The sequence below is a fragment of the Anabrus simplex genome, chromosome 2 (genome assembly GCF_040414725.1).
Source record: "Anabrus simplex isolate iqAnaSimp1 chromosome 2, ASM4041472v1, whole genome shotgun sequence".
NCBI lineage: Eukaryota > Metazoa > Arthropoda > Insecta > Orthoptera > Tettigoniidae > Anabrus > Anabrus simplex.
This window is the reverse complement of record NC_090266.1, coordinates 33,567,911-33,584,225: the sequence shown is the minus strand read 5'-3', so window position 1 is coordinate 33,584,225 and position 16,315 is coordinate 33,567,911.

Here is a 16,315-nt window from a genome sequence, read left to right as displayed (position 1 = left end):
TCTGGCCTCAACATTCATACAAGGCGCTATCATGCAAGTTAACATTATATATGCGCCAAAATCAGAAGAAGAGTCATATTATGCAATACTAAACGTCCAAATATTCTCTATTAAATAAAAAATCTTCCAAATATGCATTATGCATGAATTTTCTCCTAAAAGGTCAAAACATGCAAATATGCAGGGAAAAAGAACAGTTAATTGAAATCGTTCAGCGATAAAACGAATATTTGCAAAGTTTGACAGCTGCAATCAGTTTATTTAAAAATACGCATTTCCATGGAAATTCGGGCTCTACAACATATCGTCGCTGAGGGGGCAATACCGCGTATCTGACAATGCTCTTCCTATTTATTATTTCCCTTAAGACGGGTCACGCCTCCCAGCCACATATGGATATGCAGTCCGTACTGTAGGAATGTATGTTTGCATGACGTATTTACGCGCTCCTGGAATATACTGCGTTTAAGGTTCATTTTCCTTTGCACACTAACATAGGAGAATGAGCACAACGAAGTTTGTCCTGATGGAGTGCATATCCATATGTGGCTGGAAGGCGAAACAAGTCCTAAGGAAAACAATGGAGAGGAACAGGATTGCCAAATACGCGGTGTTGCTCCACCCACCTTTCACTTCCGTACAGTAGGGGCCGTCATTAGACCGGGAGCTGATCACCATTCATGTCCATGGACTTGCTCTTTTCACTGTTCCATCCATAAATTCTGTACGATTTGTGATTGATACCTAAATAAATAAATAAATAAGTAAATAAATTATTATAATAACTGAGAGCTAAGTGCATTAGGTTTGTTACACCTTGGTTCAGTTTCACTTAGTACATTATCATCCTGCAAGAATCATCATCATCGTCCATCTCTCGCCGGGTTGGGATGTTTATGGCACCTTTCCACCCAACTGCGTTTCAATTAAGGTTTCTTCTAATTACACTATTCTTGATCGTTTTCAACCGGCTTAGTCTGGATCTTCCTCTTACCTTCCGTCCTTCTATCTGGGTCTCCTTCCCTCTTCCATCCTCTTAACATGTCCAAACCAATTAGGTTTATTTTCTGCATTCTGTCATAAAGCTCTTCAACTCCGGTTTCCTTCCTCACTTCCTCATTTCATGTCTTTCCTATTATCCTTCTTAAAAATGTGATTACACAAGCGTGGGTTTCATTCTCCTGTCTTTTTGTCAGTGTCAGGTTTCCGCTGCAGTACCAAAATCTTATATAATTATCACCTCTTTACACTTCCTTCCCCCACAGCAGGTTTCTCAGACACTGGCCGAATGAATTTCCCTGCTGGATCCTTTTCTGATCTCCATGTGCACTTTCCAAGTACTTGAAGCTCTTAAGGATTTCCAGGTTTTTTCCATTTTTTATAATTAATTTCCTTTTCCAATCTCTATTCAGTCAGCACCATTTTCCATCCTGATTTTCATTCCATAATTTTCAATGATCTCACTCCACATGATGAGTTGCCTTTGTACTTCCTTTCTGTTTGCTGATCACAGCATTACATCCCCGTGTTTGTCTCCTTCATAACCATTAGTCAGAGCTCACACTTCTTGGATATGCGACATGGGACTGAAGTAACTTGTCCCATGGGCCACGTACATGCACATCTGTGGGTCATAGTTAGGGATTTGGAAGGGTTGTTGATACAGTACTTCGGGAATTACGAAGAAAACGGCTGACTACAAGAAAAAGGACATTTTGTGTCAACTCGCATAACGTGGACTGTCAAGAAAATGGTGCTTTCGTGTTGAAGATCATTCACAAGTTCATACATTTTAGAGAATTAACTGGGAGACGTTTCAAGGGTTACTGCATATGGTAAAGCCACTAATTGAGAAGAAAGTATACGAAATTCAGGGATCCTATTCTACCAGCTGAAAGCTTATTATAACACCCATGTTGAATGCTTCGCCTATTTCTCTCCAGATATGGTCACATATGGACCTATTTGAATAGTCCTCTAATCTGTAATTATACAGCACTTCATGCTTCTCCACTTCCGTTATAGAATTTATAGTTCTTGCCTCTATTGAGCTGCACATATTTAAATCACTACACCAAATTCACGCGCGAAGTGATGGGACAGGCGATACCTCGACGGGACATGCCCGCTGACACATGGGATAGTCCATGCCCTTGACCGATAAGTGTGCGGGCTTCCTCTTGCTTGCACGTGCTGCATCCACTTGGAACATGTCCTTTTTGTCGTATCCCATGTGTCGTGTCCTTTCCCCAGTAAGTGTGCGCAGCATACTTCCTTGTCGTGGTTCAACATTGCTTGCACTTATTCTATCATTTGTTTATAAAAAATCGTTTCCATTCCATACCTTTGCTCAGGACACATTATATTCTAAATCATGGAGTGTCATCACAATTATCTCCTCTGTATTCTCATTAACTGCATCATATTGAAGATCTGGTCTTGCCATGATCTTCGATTTCGAAAGCCATATTGCTCTTCTTGTAATTGTCCTTCTAACTTCCTTCTCCTTCTCTTTTTCTAGTACCCTTTCAAATATTTCTACTACATGCGATATTAGTGAGGCTCCTCGATAATTGACGTGCTGTTGGTAACAAACGTGTAGGCCTAGTAAATGGTACAAGGAACGTACCCATGATCACATATAGTACAAATTGTAAGGAATTACATCCTTTACGATCTGGATTGATCATGACATTCCATAGTATGCAAGTACTGCAGCGCAAATAGAAATTATCACATAAGTTCCTGTCCCCCTTTTTAAATGTAAGTATTGTTTATTATTCCTTTACTCCGGACATTTGGTACAGGCTTTTCTTTCCAATTACATACCAATAGCCTACACTGCCACTGCAGACTAACACACATCCTAAATACTTGAAATGATCCACCTGTCCCAGTTTAATATTCTCATACTGACATACAATCCTCTTACGTTTATTCCCTACTGGCATCACTAGCTCTGGAAATGCTAATTTTCTTACCATATTCGTTGTACATCTTTTCAATCTACAAAATATTAGATTGCAGGATTTATAAATAATATCAAGTCGTCAGCATAGGCGAGACTGCTTCCTATATTCCGACCCAATTGAATCCTTCCTTGCTGATTTTATACATTTCAATAAATGATCCATGTATGCTATAAACAATAAAGGTGAAATATTGATAATAATTTTATTTTGCTTTATGTCCCACTAATTACTTTTACCGTTTTCGCAGATGCCGAGGTGCTGGAATTTAGTCGCGCAGGAGTTCTTTTACGTGCCAGTAAATCTACGGACACGAGGCTGGCGTATTTGAGCACCTTCAAATACCACCGGACTGAGCCAGAATTGAACCTGCCAAGCTGGGGTCAGAAGGCCAGCGCCTCAACCGTCTGAACCACTCAGCCCGGCGGTGAAAGATTACAGCCTTGTCTAATCCCTAGAAATCCTCTGAACCAAGAACTCATTCTACAACCAATTCTAACTGCACCCCAATTGTCAATCAATCAATCAATCAATCAATCAATCAATCAATCAATCAATCAATCAATCAATCAATCAATCAATCAATCAATCAATGCTTTGCATTTAGGGCTGTCGCCCAGGTGGCAGATTCCCTATCAATTGTTACATTCTCTTAAATATTTTTAACGACGTTGGAAATTTACCGAACATTTCCCTTAATAATTTATTCCAGTCCCTCACTCCTCATCCCATAAAGGAATATTTGCCCCAATCTGTCCTCTTGAATTCCATCTTTATCTTCTTAATATGATCTTCCCTACATTTAAAAGCTCGACCAACTTTATACTTCTACTTATGTCATTCCACGCCAACTCACCACTGACAGTTCGAAACATAATAAATAAATAAATAAATAAATAAATAAATAAATAAATAAATAAATAAATAAATAAATAAATAAATAAATAAATCACAAATTAAGGAACAGGAATCTACATGTCTTTTCTCGCATGCAATAACCTCTCTCTAATCCATTTTACTACTACTAAACCAAACCAGAACCCCATGGCGCAACAGCCCCGAAGGACCTTGGCTTACCAAGTGACCGCTGCTCAGCCCGAAGGCCAACAGATTACGAGATGTTGTGTGGTCAGCACGACGAATCCTCTCGGCCGTTATTCTTGGCTTTCTAGACCGGGACCGCCAACTCACCATCAGATAGCTCCTCAATTTTAATCACGTAGACTAACTAGACCTCGAACCAACCCTCAGATACAGGTAAAAGTCCCTGACCTGACCGGGAATCGAACTCGAGGCTTCCGGGTAAGAGGCAGCCACGCTACCCATACACCGCGGGGCTGGCATACTACTACTACTACTACTACTACTACTACTACTACTACTACTACTAATAATAATAATAATAATAATAATAATAATAATAATAATAATAATAATAATCAGGAATTGAAAATGTACTCGAAGAGAAAAGTACAGACGGACAGAACTACGACTCACAGCCAGCTTGATACTTTACTGACAGACAATGCGATAAAGGTCACGTATTTGACCGACAATGAAATCCCAGTTCTTGAGAACATCCAAATCATGGAAAAAATGTGCACATATACCTGCCTCTTGCAAACAGAACAGGAGTAATTTTGTCTGAGGATGGTTAGAGTCCAGTAGCTGTGGAACCATCACAGCTGATGATGCATTTCGCCAGTTAAATAAGAACATCTACACAGAACTGCAGAGGATAGTGCTTTTAGAAATCTGTAGAATTATGAAGAAAGTGCTGTATAAGGTTTTTAAATACCCTTAAATGAAGACAGTCAGAAGATAATAACGTTTCAGTAAGCTTGATGCAACTGAACACCGGGAAAACGAGAGAAAACATGAATAACAATAATAATAATAATAATAATAATAATAATAATAATAATAATAATAATAATAATAATAATGAATGAAAACCTACAACCTGTTCTCCAGTCAATGACCGGGTCAGCGATGGCATGAATGATGCCCCGAACTTGCGGCGAGGATATGAATTGTGCCGGCTGCCGAAGCCTGTCGCACTCGGAGTACCCGGAGAGAAACCTGTCCCGCCTCCGCTTTGTTCAGCACAAATATCACATGAAGTGATCGGGATTTGAACCACGGTATCCAGCGGTTAGAGGCCGGTGCGCTGCCGCCTGAACCACGGAGGCTCTTAATAATAATAATAATAATAATAATAATAATAATAATAATAATAATAATAATAATAATAATAATAATAATAATATCGTTCTGTTTCATTGCTGAACGAGAATTAAAGCTGTGTGGATTATGGATATATTATTCATGAGCTGATGGGGATACCACATATCGTCGCTCTTATGCCTAAACAGCGAACGTGACGATGCTCTTCCTATCTATTTTTTTTTTCCTGAAGGCTGGTCACGCCTCCCAACCACATATTGATATGCAGTCCACCTGAACAATTGTCGTTGCGTTCATTTCCGTATGCTCGTCTGTAAAGGAAAATGAACCTCACGATACCGTACCGCAGGAATGTATGTTTGCATGACATGTTTACCCACTCCTAGTCTATGATATATTGAAGGAAGTTTACACAGTATCCTGCTGTACTCTAGTAGCTACTTCATTACGACCAGACTTTGTATCCGAAACGCAGTGGCTTACCTTACCCATGGCAAGCGAAGTATACTCTCGTACTGTCATCATGTTCGGCATGGAAACGCATCACCATATTCGATTTCAAGTGATCTGTGATGAGTCGTATAGCCACTGGTTCCTAAAGTATGGTTCTCTTCAAAATGAAAAAAATTGCAATACCTGTTGAAGGTTATTTCTGCGCAACGATTTCGAAACCACTTAATTTGTAACATTTTCTTCAGTGCTCCACAGGATTCTGACTCGAGAATGATAAATCTATCCTGTCACCCAAATAAAATACCATCAACACTTTGATTCCTTCGATAGTGATGTTTGGATTTACCAAGTCATGTGACATATTTTCCTGATGGAATATTATTTTTTTCAGAAAGACATTATCAAAATATTCTCTGGAATAGTTCGTGTGCTTTCAAACGAACATAGGCTTCAAAATTGGTTGGTGGAAAAATGTTGTCATTGCAACAGCGTTATCTTTCATCCATACGTATCGGGCGAGTTGGCCGTGCGGTTAGGAGCGCGCAGCTGTGAGCTCGCATTCGGGAGATAGTGGCTTCGAAACCCCACTGTCGGCAGCCCTGAAGATGGTTTTCCGTGGTTTCCCATTTTCACACCAGGCAAATGCTGGGGCTGTACCTGAATTAAGGCCATGGCAGCTTCCTTCCAATTCCCAGGCCTTTTCCTGTCCCATCGTCACCATAAGACCTCTCCGTGTCGGTGCGACGTAAAGCAACTAGCAAAATAATAGCATCCATACGCAACTGTTATTCTTGTTAGAAGGCAGGAGTGAAACTGAAGATTTCATCCCCTGGATTTTTCTCAGAGGACTACTAGCAGCAGATGTAGACGCCTTAGTGCTTGTAAGGTAAGGGTTGTTCTGCCCGAAGGCAGGTCCGAACCTCCGCAGAGGTGTTCTTGAGCCGGAGTTTACGTGCAGTAGGGTGGCCAGTTCCTTTCCGCTCCTCCATTCCCTTACCCCCCACCAACAGCGCGTGGCAACCCATCCAACTCCTGACCACGCCCAATGTTGCTTAACTTCGGAGATCTCACGGGATCCGGTGTTTCAACACGGCTACGGCCGTTGGCTTAGTGCTTGTAACCTTTAATAAATCTGTTTCTACTCTTAGGTCATAATTTTCTCAGACATTTGCCAAACTTTCGTCACCAATTCCACACTCAACTTCCTAAATCGATCGCAGTTTCAGTCAAGTTTTCTCAATGGTCAATAAGAGGGCCACAGTTTGCTTTCAGTTGGTCAGGAAAGACGTTTTCTTCATCTTGAGTATCCGGAAGTTCTATAAAAATGCTCATGAAAATTCTTCATCACATCATTTATCCAATGGTAAATATCTTAAATTATTCAATGCAACAGTGGACTTATCCGGAAACATGGAAAATGGCCATAGTTCGCCCGCTTCCGAAAATAAGACTGGCAAAGGACGTCAGTGACTATCGGCCGATTAGCATCTTATGTATGTTGTCCAAAGCTTTAGAATTCATAGTTACAAGCAGATTACCAACTATCTTACTCAACACAATCTCCTCCATATCCACCAGTCCGGCTTTAGACCAAGACTGATGATATAAGGCAAGCTATGGACAACAAACAACTGATAATTCTAGCATTATTTGACTTTAGTAAGACTTTCGACACTGTTGACAGAGACATACTTATATCCAATTTAAATAGAGGTTACATTTTTTCGCGAGTGCACTCCAGTGGATCAGTTCCTATCTCAACGGCTGCCGGCAAAGTGAACTTAATAACGACGAATATACAAATTGGCGTACGGTTGACGTAGGAATACAGCAAGGATCTGTACTGGGCCCCTTATTTTTTCTCTTTGTATATAAATGACTTAGCCGCCTCTGTGGTGTAGTGGTTAGCGTGATTAGCTGCCACCCCCGGATGTCCGGGTTCGATTTCCGGCTCTGCCACGAAATTTGAAAAGTGGTACGAGGGCTGGAACGGGGTCCACTCGGCCTCGGGAGGTCAACTGAGTAGAGGTGGGTTCGATTCCCACCTCAGCCATCCTCGAAGTGGTTTTCCGTGGTTTCCCACTTCACCTCCAGGCGAATGCCGGGATGGTACCTAACTTAAGGCCACGGCCGCTTCCTTCCCTCATCCTTGCCTATCCCTTCCAATCTTCCCATCCCCCTACAAGGCCCCTGTTCACCATAGCAGGTGAGGCCGCCTGGGCGAGGTACTGGTCATACTCCCCAGTTGTATCACCCGACCAAGAGTCTGAAGCTCCAGGACACTGCCCTTGAGGCGTCAGAGGTGGGATCCCTCTCTGACTCCGAGGGAAAAGCCGAACCTGGAGGGTAAACAGATGATGATGATGATATTAATGACTTAGCTTGCGGATTAAGAAGGTGTAAATACCACTTATACGCAGATTACGTACAGATATACGGTATATGCACAGTAAACCCGAAAACCTACACTCAGAAACACTTCACCTGAATGAAAACTTGATGACCATAGATACATGGGTCAAAAATCACGGATTAAAATTAAACCCATCAAAATTCCAGGCAATAATTATTGGTTACCCTAAATTAATTTGCAAACTCAATCGAACAGCGTTACCACAGTTGTCCATAAATGTTACTCCCATGCAGTATAGCCAGAACGTTAGGAATCTTGGTTTAATATTTGACGAACATCTGTCCTGGTCTGCCCAATCTATAATCTATCAGTGTTTAGAAAAATATATGGAAAGCTACACGGTCTCAGTAAATTCGAATTCCCTTTCTCTTCTAGACTAAAGAAAATTCTTGTTGAATCACTCGCATTACCTCATTTTGATTATTGCGATATAATTTACAACAACCTAGGAGTAGAAATTGGGAGGAAATTACAGTGTGCTCAGAATGCTTGTGTAAGATTTATTTGTGGACTTCATTAGGCTGACCACATCACACCGTCTTACACTCGGCGGGGATGGCTTCGCCTGCAAGAACGGCGCACACTTCACACTCTTTGATTTCTGCATAATATTATTAAAACTTTTCAACCAGCCTATCTCCGTGATCGCATCAAACTCCTCTCCACATACCATAACAAAAATACCCGATCCTGCAGAACCATGTGCTTATCCCTTCTTGTGCACAAAACAACATTCTACACGAAATCATTCACAGTTACCGCAGGCGGACAATGGAATCTCTTACCAGTGGACGTCAGAAACATTTCCAGCAATTCAGCTTTTAAACATCCCTGCGTCGAAATACTTGCTAAACATCTATGAATCATCAAGTTTTGATCTGAAAACACCTCCTCCTACCTCCTCTTCATCATTATTTCCCTCTTCCTTTCACAGATATTCTTCTTACTAATCCTTCTCTTCACCTCTCAATTGAAGTCGATACTGGGTATATTGTAGAAATTTATATATTTTCGAAACTTCCTCTTAAGTAGTATTTATAGTACTCATCTATATAAATAAAATAACATGTCCTGATTGACTGACAGATTCATCATCGCCGAGCCAAAACGTCTGGACATAAAGAAATGAAATTTTGAGGATATATTTATATTACAATGTAGGTGTTCAATAAGGGAGGATTTTTCTATATTCCGTCGCTACGAGGGTGAAAAGGGGGTGTGAATTTTTAAAATGCATGTATCTCTATCTCAAAAACTTAACAGTTTAAAGACGTGAACATTGGTATCTAGTTTAAAACTTTTTTGTTTCCGGAAAATTATCTTACATGGTGGGGGGATGAAAAAGAGAAAAAGGGGTTGAATATATTTTATGAGTGTTACCGTTTTTTTCGATCGCAGAGAGGTGGGTCTATCTACGATATCAAAGATTCATTTAAAACTTTAAAATAAAGGCTGTATTTCTTTTCAGATCTCAAACATAACAAAATTCTTCACTAGGTGAAGAAGAAACGGTCAGGTACAAAGCAATTTAGATACAAGAATAGAAAACACCAAATAAAAAAATACCAGTATTGAGCTTAAAGCTCCAAATTTACAACTCGCAAATGTTGCGTTAGTTAAATAAGGAGAGATATCTCACAATACACGGTGTTCACGAGCACTTGGCCCCAACAGTAACAATTTACGGCCTTCCAAAGGCACCCTTCAATATTACAGTAAAGTTAGCAATCATAGAAAAGAGCTTACATGCTCTCCAACTTTAACCAAGGAGCCTGCGCACCCAATTTCTTACAGCCCAACTCAAGGTAACATTACACTAAATATCTTACACATTTCTGGCCTCTCTAGGTCCAACCTATTATTTACAATTCTTCCACAGGTGTATCTATTACCCAATCTACTGGGCCTTCATGGAAAGAAGAACAGGTTAAATTACTGGCCCGAACACAAAATATATGGAGGCGTACACTTGCGCTCCTAGAAAATTAAGTATAAAACCCTAATTGGGCTCGCAGCCCGATGATGCAGAGGCCAATCCCAAGCTACTGAGGTGACTAGAATGAAGGTAAATTTAATGCTTTACAGAAAGGAGAAACAGTTGCAAAATCGTAGTCACCTCAAGATAAATCGAAGGGGAACTCGAGAGGGTAAAGCACTCTCTATCCCCCATTTACAACTTAAGTCTTTATGAAATTTTACATTAGCCGAAAGAAGGTTTACATTTTAGAAAACAGGTAGTTACATAGTTAGAAATTAGAACCTTCCGCTCGTGTAAGTCTGCGGAGGTAGCTACAGAAATATAAGGCTGTTGGCCATTACCTAGGCTGTTGAACTGCCTGGCGAAGAACGAGGCGCCCCGCCTCCTGTCTTAGCACACACACTCAGTAAGACGACGGTCAATCTGACAAGGTAGCCTGAATAAGCCGCAGCTTATATACCCGAGGGGGCGGTTCGAGAAGGTTCTGGACTATATCCGGACACACCCTCTAATTTTTATTGGCCGAATTCAAAAGATAAATAAAGCCTATTATTGGCAGAAAAATAATTACATAAAATTCCTGATTGACCAGATTCAAAAGCTGGCGTAATGAGAAAGAAGTGTTGCAAACCTTGAAATAACAAAATAAATGAAAATGAATTTAGTTGAGAAAGCATAACACAAAACTACTTTAAATCACTTGTTCTGGAAAGCGTTCTCGTGTGACCTTGATAAATATGTTAGATGGATACCACCAACAAGTAACAATTATGAGAGATTTGTGGGTGCTGTAATTGCCACAGCAAAAAAATTCATTCCTAGAGGCTATAGGAAGGAATATATTCCTGGCTGGACTGATACAACTGAAAAGATATACCAAGAATTCCTTGCTAGCGGTGAACAAGAAATCGGGGATGAACTGCTTCATAACCTAGATAATGCTCGAAGAGAAAGATGGACCGAAACTGTAACATCTATGAATTTCAGAGAATCGAGCAGAAAGGCATGGTCATTGTTACGGAAGCTTGGTGGGGCCACTCCCATCTTTCGTAAAAGTTCTGCCAGCTCATATAGTTGATATGTCTAGATCACCGAGAGACAGAAATCATATAAGGAACATCAAAAAACAATTAACCAGTCTTAAGTCCACAAGCCCCCATGATTCAGAATACACTAGACCATTTAGTGTGCAAGATATTGAGGCAGCTTTAAAAGACATAAAAACTGTTAAAGCACCAGGATTTGATGGGATTCATCCTGAGTTTCTAATTAATTGTGGAGCAAATACGAAATTATGGTTATCTAGGTTTCTAACCTACATCCTAAGAACAGGTAATTTACCTCGCTTATTTAAAACGAGTAAGATAATTGCAATCCTAAAGTCAGGAAAGCCTAGTGATGCACCAGAGAGCTATAGACCAATAGCATTGCTTAGTGTATGCTATAAATTACTTAAAAGGCTAATCTTGAATAGAATTGCTACAAAGGTGTTGGAAACGATCCCTATTGAACAAGCAGGATTCAGGCCACAAAGAAGCTGTACTGACCAAGTGTTGTCACTAACTACCTTCATTGAAGCAGGATTCCAGCAAGGACTAAAGACTTCGTAGCTTTTATTGACTTAAAGGCAGCTTACGACACAGTATGGAGAGAATGTGTAATCAGCAAACTCCTTAAAGTGATTCCATGCAGGAGTCTGGCTCATCTTATAAATAAAATGCTGAGTGACAGAACATTTCGTGTAGTCTTGGGGGAAGAAATCAGCAAACCCAGCAAACTAAATAATGGACTCCCGCAAGGTTCAGTGCTTGCCCCACTCTTGTTCAGTTTATATATCTCAGATATACCATCCACAAGATCCAGGAAATTTGGGTATGCAGATGACTGGGCTCTTGCCACTAAAGACCTATGCTTCGAGCAGACAGAGGAAACGTTGACAAAAGATCTCTCTGTTTTAGGAAAATACTTTCGAAAATGGAGACTTCAACCAAGTATGAGTAAAACAGAAGTTTCTTGTTTTCATCTGAACAACCGAATGGCTTCAAGGGACCTCAAAGTATACTTCGATAACACTCCCCTCCGCCACAATAGACACCCCAGATATCTAGGTGTTACACTCGACAGAACGCTGTCATTCCAAGAACATCTGAGAAAGAGCGCTGCCAAGATTCAGACACGTAACAACATAATTCGAAAACTGTGTGGTTCTTCTTGGGGTGCAAGTGCAACTACTCTACGCTGCTCAGCTCTAAGTCTAGTTTACTCTACTGCGGAGTATTGTGTCCCCGACTGGATGAACAGTCCTCATGTGAAGAGAATAGACGTTAAGTTAAATGACACAATGAGAATGATCACTGGCACGATCAGATCAACTCCAATTCAATGGTTGCCCGTACTAAGCCATATTCCTCCACCCCACCTCCGTAGAAGCATTGCTCTGATGAATGAATACAATAAGATCCAGAATAATCAAAGATTGCCCATTCATGAGGATATCCCCCACCTACATATAGACAGACTTAAGTCAAGATGTCCACCCATCTGTACGGCGGAGAACCTTGTAGCCAGTCATTTCAATCTGACTGAGAGATGGTCTAATGAATGGAGACAATTTGCTTCAGCAGAATCCTTAAATATGCCATGCATTACACAGAAGGTACCCGGCTTTGAACAACCGTGGAAAGTATGGTCCAAGTTAAACCGGATCCGGACTAACCATGGTGTGTGTGCAGATCTTCTGTATAAATGGAAGAAAAAGTCGTCATCCTGCTGCGACTGTGGTGCTGAGAGGCAAACTGTGAAGCACATCTCACAAGAATGTCCACTGAGACGTTTCAGTGGAGAAACAAGTGAATTTTTCCTGGCGACACCACAGGCGATTACCTATGTAAATAATGTAGATGTAAACCTGTAATTTATTGTACTGTTCATGTATATGCCATACGATAAATAAATAAATAAATAATAATCCACCGTACACCAGAGTGCATGACCACAGTTTTTGTAAGGACATCTATGGAGAAAAATTCAAATCTCTTTAAGTTAACAAACACAAAACAAATAAATCCAGTCAGTTTAGGCAACCTCAAAATAACACATTACTCAATAATTCAATGGTGACATCTTCTGGTCAATGTTCCAACTTCAAGCCGTAGCTGTTTCACGTTTAGTATAAGAGATAGCTTTCCTTAAGGCGCTTCTTTGAAATGAGCAGAGTTGAGGTGTACCTCCCGGTACAATGAGGCTACTCATGTCTTAAAAACTGAAGATGTTACAGCCATGAAAATTGGTATTTGGAATCTCCTTTAATAGTTAAGGAACACGTATTTTTTGTTTTTGGAAAATCTACTTAAGAGCGGGTAAACAGGAGTGACAAAGGGGGTGAATTTTAAAAATGAGTATTTATCTATATATATAAAATAACTTGTCCTGACTGACTGACTGATTCATCATCGCAGAGCCAAAACTACTGGACGTAAAGAAATGAAATTTTGGGGATATATTCATATTAAGATGTAGGTGCTCGCTAAGAGAGGATTTTTTGATGTTCCTTCGCTAAGGGGGTGAAAAGAGGGGTGAAATTTTAAAATGAGTGTGTCTATATCTCAAAAGTTTAAAAGTTTGCAGATGTAAAAATTGGTATTTAGAATCTTCTTTAAAAATAAGGAAACACGTATTTTTTTGTTTTAAGAAAATCCCAATAGGAGGGGTGAAAAGGGGTGAAAATGGGGAAAATGGGTTGAATGCCCTTAATCAGGGTACCAGTACTTATATCTCAGAAACTGAAGATATTACAGACCTGAAAATTGGTACTTTTGATCTCTTTTAAAAATAAAGAAACACGTATTTTTTTGTTTTTGTAAAATCCAATTAATGGTAGGGTGAAAAAGGGGTGAATTTTTAAAATGAGTGAATCTATATCTCCAAACTTTTAAAGTTTGCAGATGTAAACATTGGTATTTAGAATCTTCATTAAACATAAAGAAACAAGTATTCTTTGTTTTCGGAAAATCGCAATATGAGGGGTGAAAAGGGGTGAAAAAGGGGTTGTATGCCTTTGATGAGGCTACTTATATTTCAGAAACTGAAGATATTACAGACCTGAAAATTGGTGTTTGGGATCTCCTTTAAAAATAAAGAAACACGTATTTTTTTGTTTTTGGAAAATCCAGTTAATGGGGGGTGAAAAGGGGGTGATTTTTTAAAATGAGTGTATCTATATCTCAAAACTGTTACAGTTTATAGATGTAAAAATTGGTATTTAGAATCTCCTTTAAAAATAAAGAAACACGTATTCTTTTGTTTTCGGAAAATCCCAATAGGAAGGGTGTAAAAGGGTGAATAATGGGTTGAATGCCTTTAATGAGGCTACTTATATTTCAGAACCTGAAGATATTACAGACCTAAAAATTTGTATTTGGGATCTACTTTAAATATAAAGAAACATGTATTTTTTCGTTTTGGTAAAATCCAAATATTGAGGGGTGAAAAGGGGGGTGATTTTTTTAAAATGAATGTGTCTACATCTTAAAACTTTAAAATTTACAGATGTAAAAATTGGTAGTTAGAATCTCCTCTAAAAATAAAGGAACACGTATTTTTTTGTTTCCTGTAAATCCCAATAGGAGGGGTGTAAAAGGGTGAAAAATGGGTTGAATGCCTTTAATGAGGATACATATATCTCAGAAACCGAAGATATTACAGAACTGAAAATTTGTATATGGGATCTCCTTTAAAAATAAAGAAACACGTATTTTTTTACTTTTTGGAAAATCCTATTAATGGCGGTTAAACAGAAGTGACAAATTGGGGTGAATTTTTTGAAAGATTATCATGGAAACGTAAAATGTTACAGACGTAAAAAGTGGGTGTTTGGAATCTCCTGTAAGTGTAAAGAAACATAGGTGATTTGTTTTTGGAAACTCCATTTCAGGGGAACCCAAAAAGGGTGAAATTTTAAAATGAGAATTTTTACAGTATATCTAAAAAAACTTAACATGTTACAGAAGTGAAAAATGGTATTTTTATCTCTATTAAACCTAAAGAAACGTGTATTTTTAATTTTCGGAAATACCACTTGGGTGGAGGGGGGGGGGATGAAAGTGACTGAACATGGTGTTGAATTCTTTTAATTAGGCTACTGATATCTTAAAAATGAAGATGTTACAGACGTGAAATTTGACATTTGCAATCTGCTTTAAAAGTAAAGAAACACGTATTCTCGGAAAATCCTATGAAGCGGGGGGAGGGGGGTGAAAGAATTGAAAAATTAATTGACTTTAATTGTATGAGAATATATACATCTAATAAAAACTAAAGTTGTTACAGACGTGAAAATTCGTATTTGGATCTCCTTTAAAAACGAAGAAAAACGCGTTTTGGGGGGGAAACCATCTTGGGGGGCGGGAGTGTAAAGGAGTTGAATTCCTTTCATGAGGACTCATAAGTAAAAAGTGAAGAAGTTAGAGTCGTGATAATTGGTATTTAGAAGATCCTTCACTATTAAAGAAACAAGTATTTTTTGCGGGAAAATTCACTTAGGGGGGGGGGGGAGTAGTTTGAAATTAAGTGATAAAAGTAAATTATATTTATGGGGATACTTATATCTCAAAACTGAATGTAATAGACGTGAACATTTGTGTTTGGAATCTCCCTTAAACATAAAGAAACACGCGTTCTTTTAATTGGGGGGGGGGGGGGGGTTGGCAGTAAAAACTAATGGCGGTGGGGTGTAAAAGGAGGTGAGACCAATTGATTTTACTGTTCTTAATGTAGGCCTACTTATAAGGATCCTCCCTTGCTCAGGCGGCAGCGCGCCGCCCTCTCACAGCTGGGTTCAGTTTTTCAAATCCCGGTCACTCCATGTGACATTCGTGCTGGACAAAACGGAGGCGGGACAGGTTTTTCTCCGGATACTCCGGTTTTCCCTGTCATCATTCACCCCAGCAACTCATAATAGTAATAATAATAATAATAACATTAATAATAATAATAATAATAATAATAATATTGTTCCGGACCGTCGTCAAATGTGCGGACCGCGCTGGAAACGGCTCCTGGACGGGTAATGACTAAGAATGCAGTCCGACCGCGGGTTCAGTGCCGCCAAGGCACCCAATATGACACCACGCCGGATCTCCTGAAGGATTTTATCCAGATTAAAAATGATTATAGGAAAATACGGTCTGGCAAAGATTTACGGACCCAACTGACCGGGATGAATACCTGAGCCTAGCCCGTGATGTACGAAATCGATTGCTGGAAAGGAAGATTGAAAAATGGGAGGAAACGTGGCGTAATCTAATAGAAAACGAG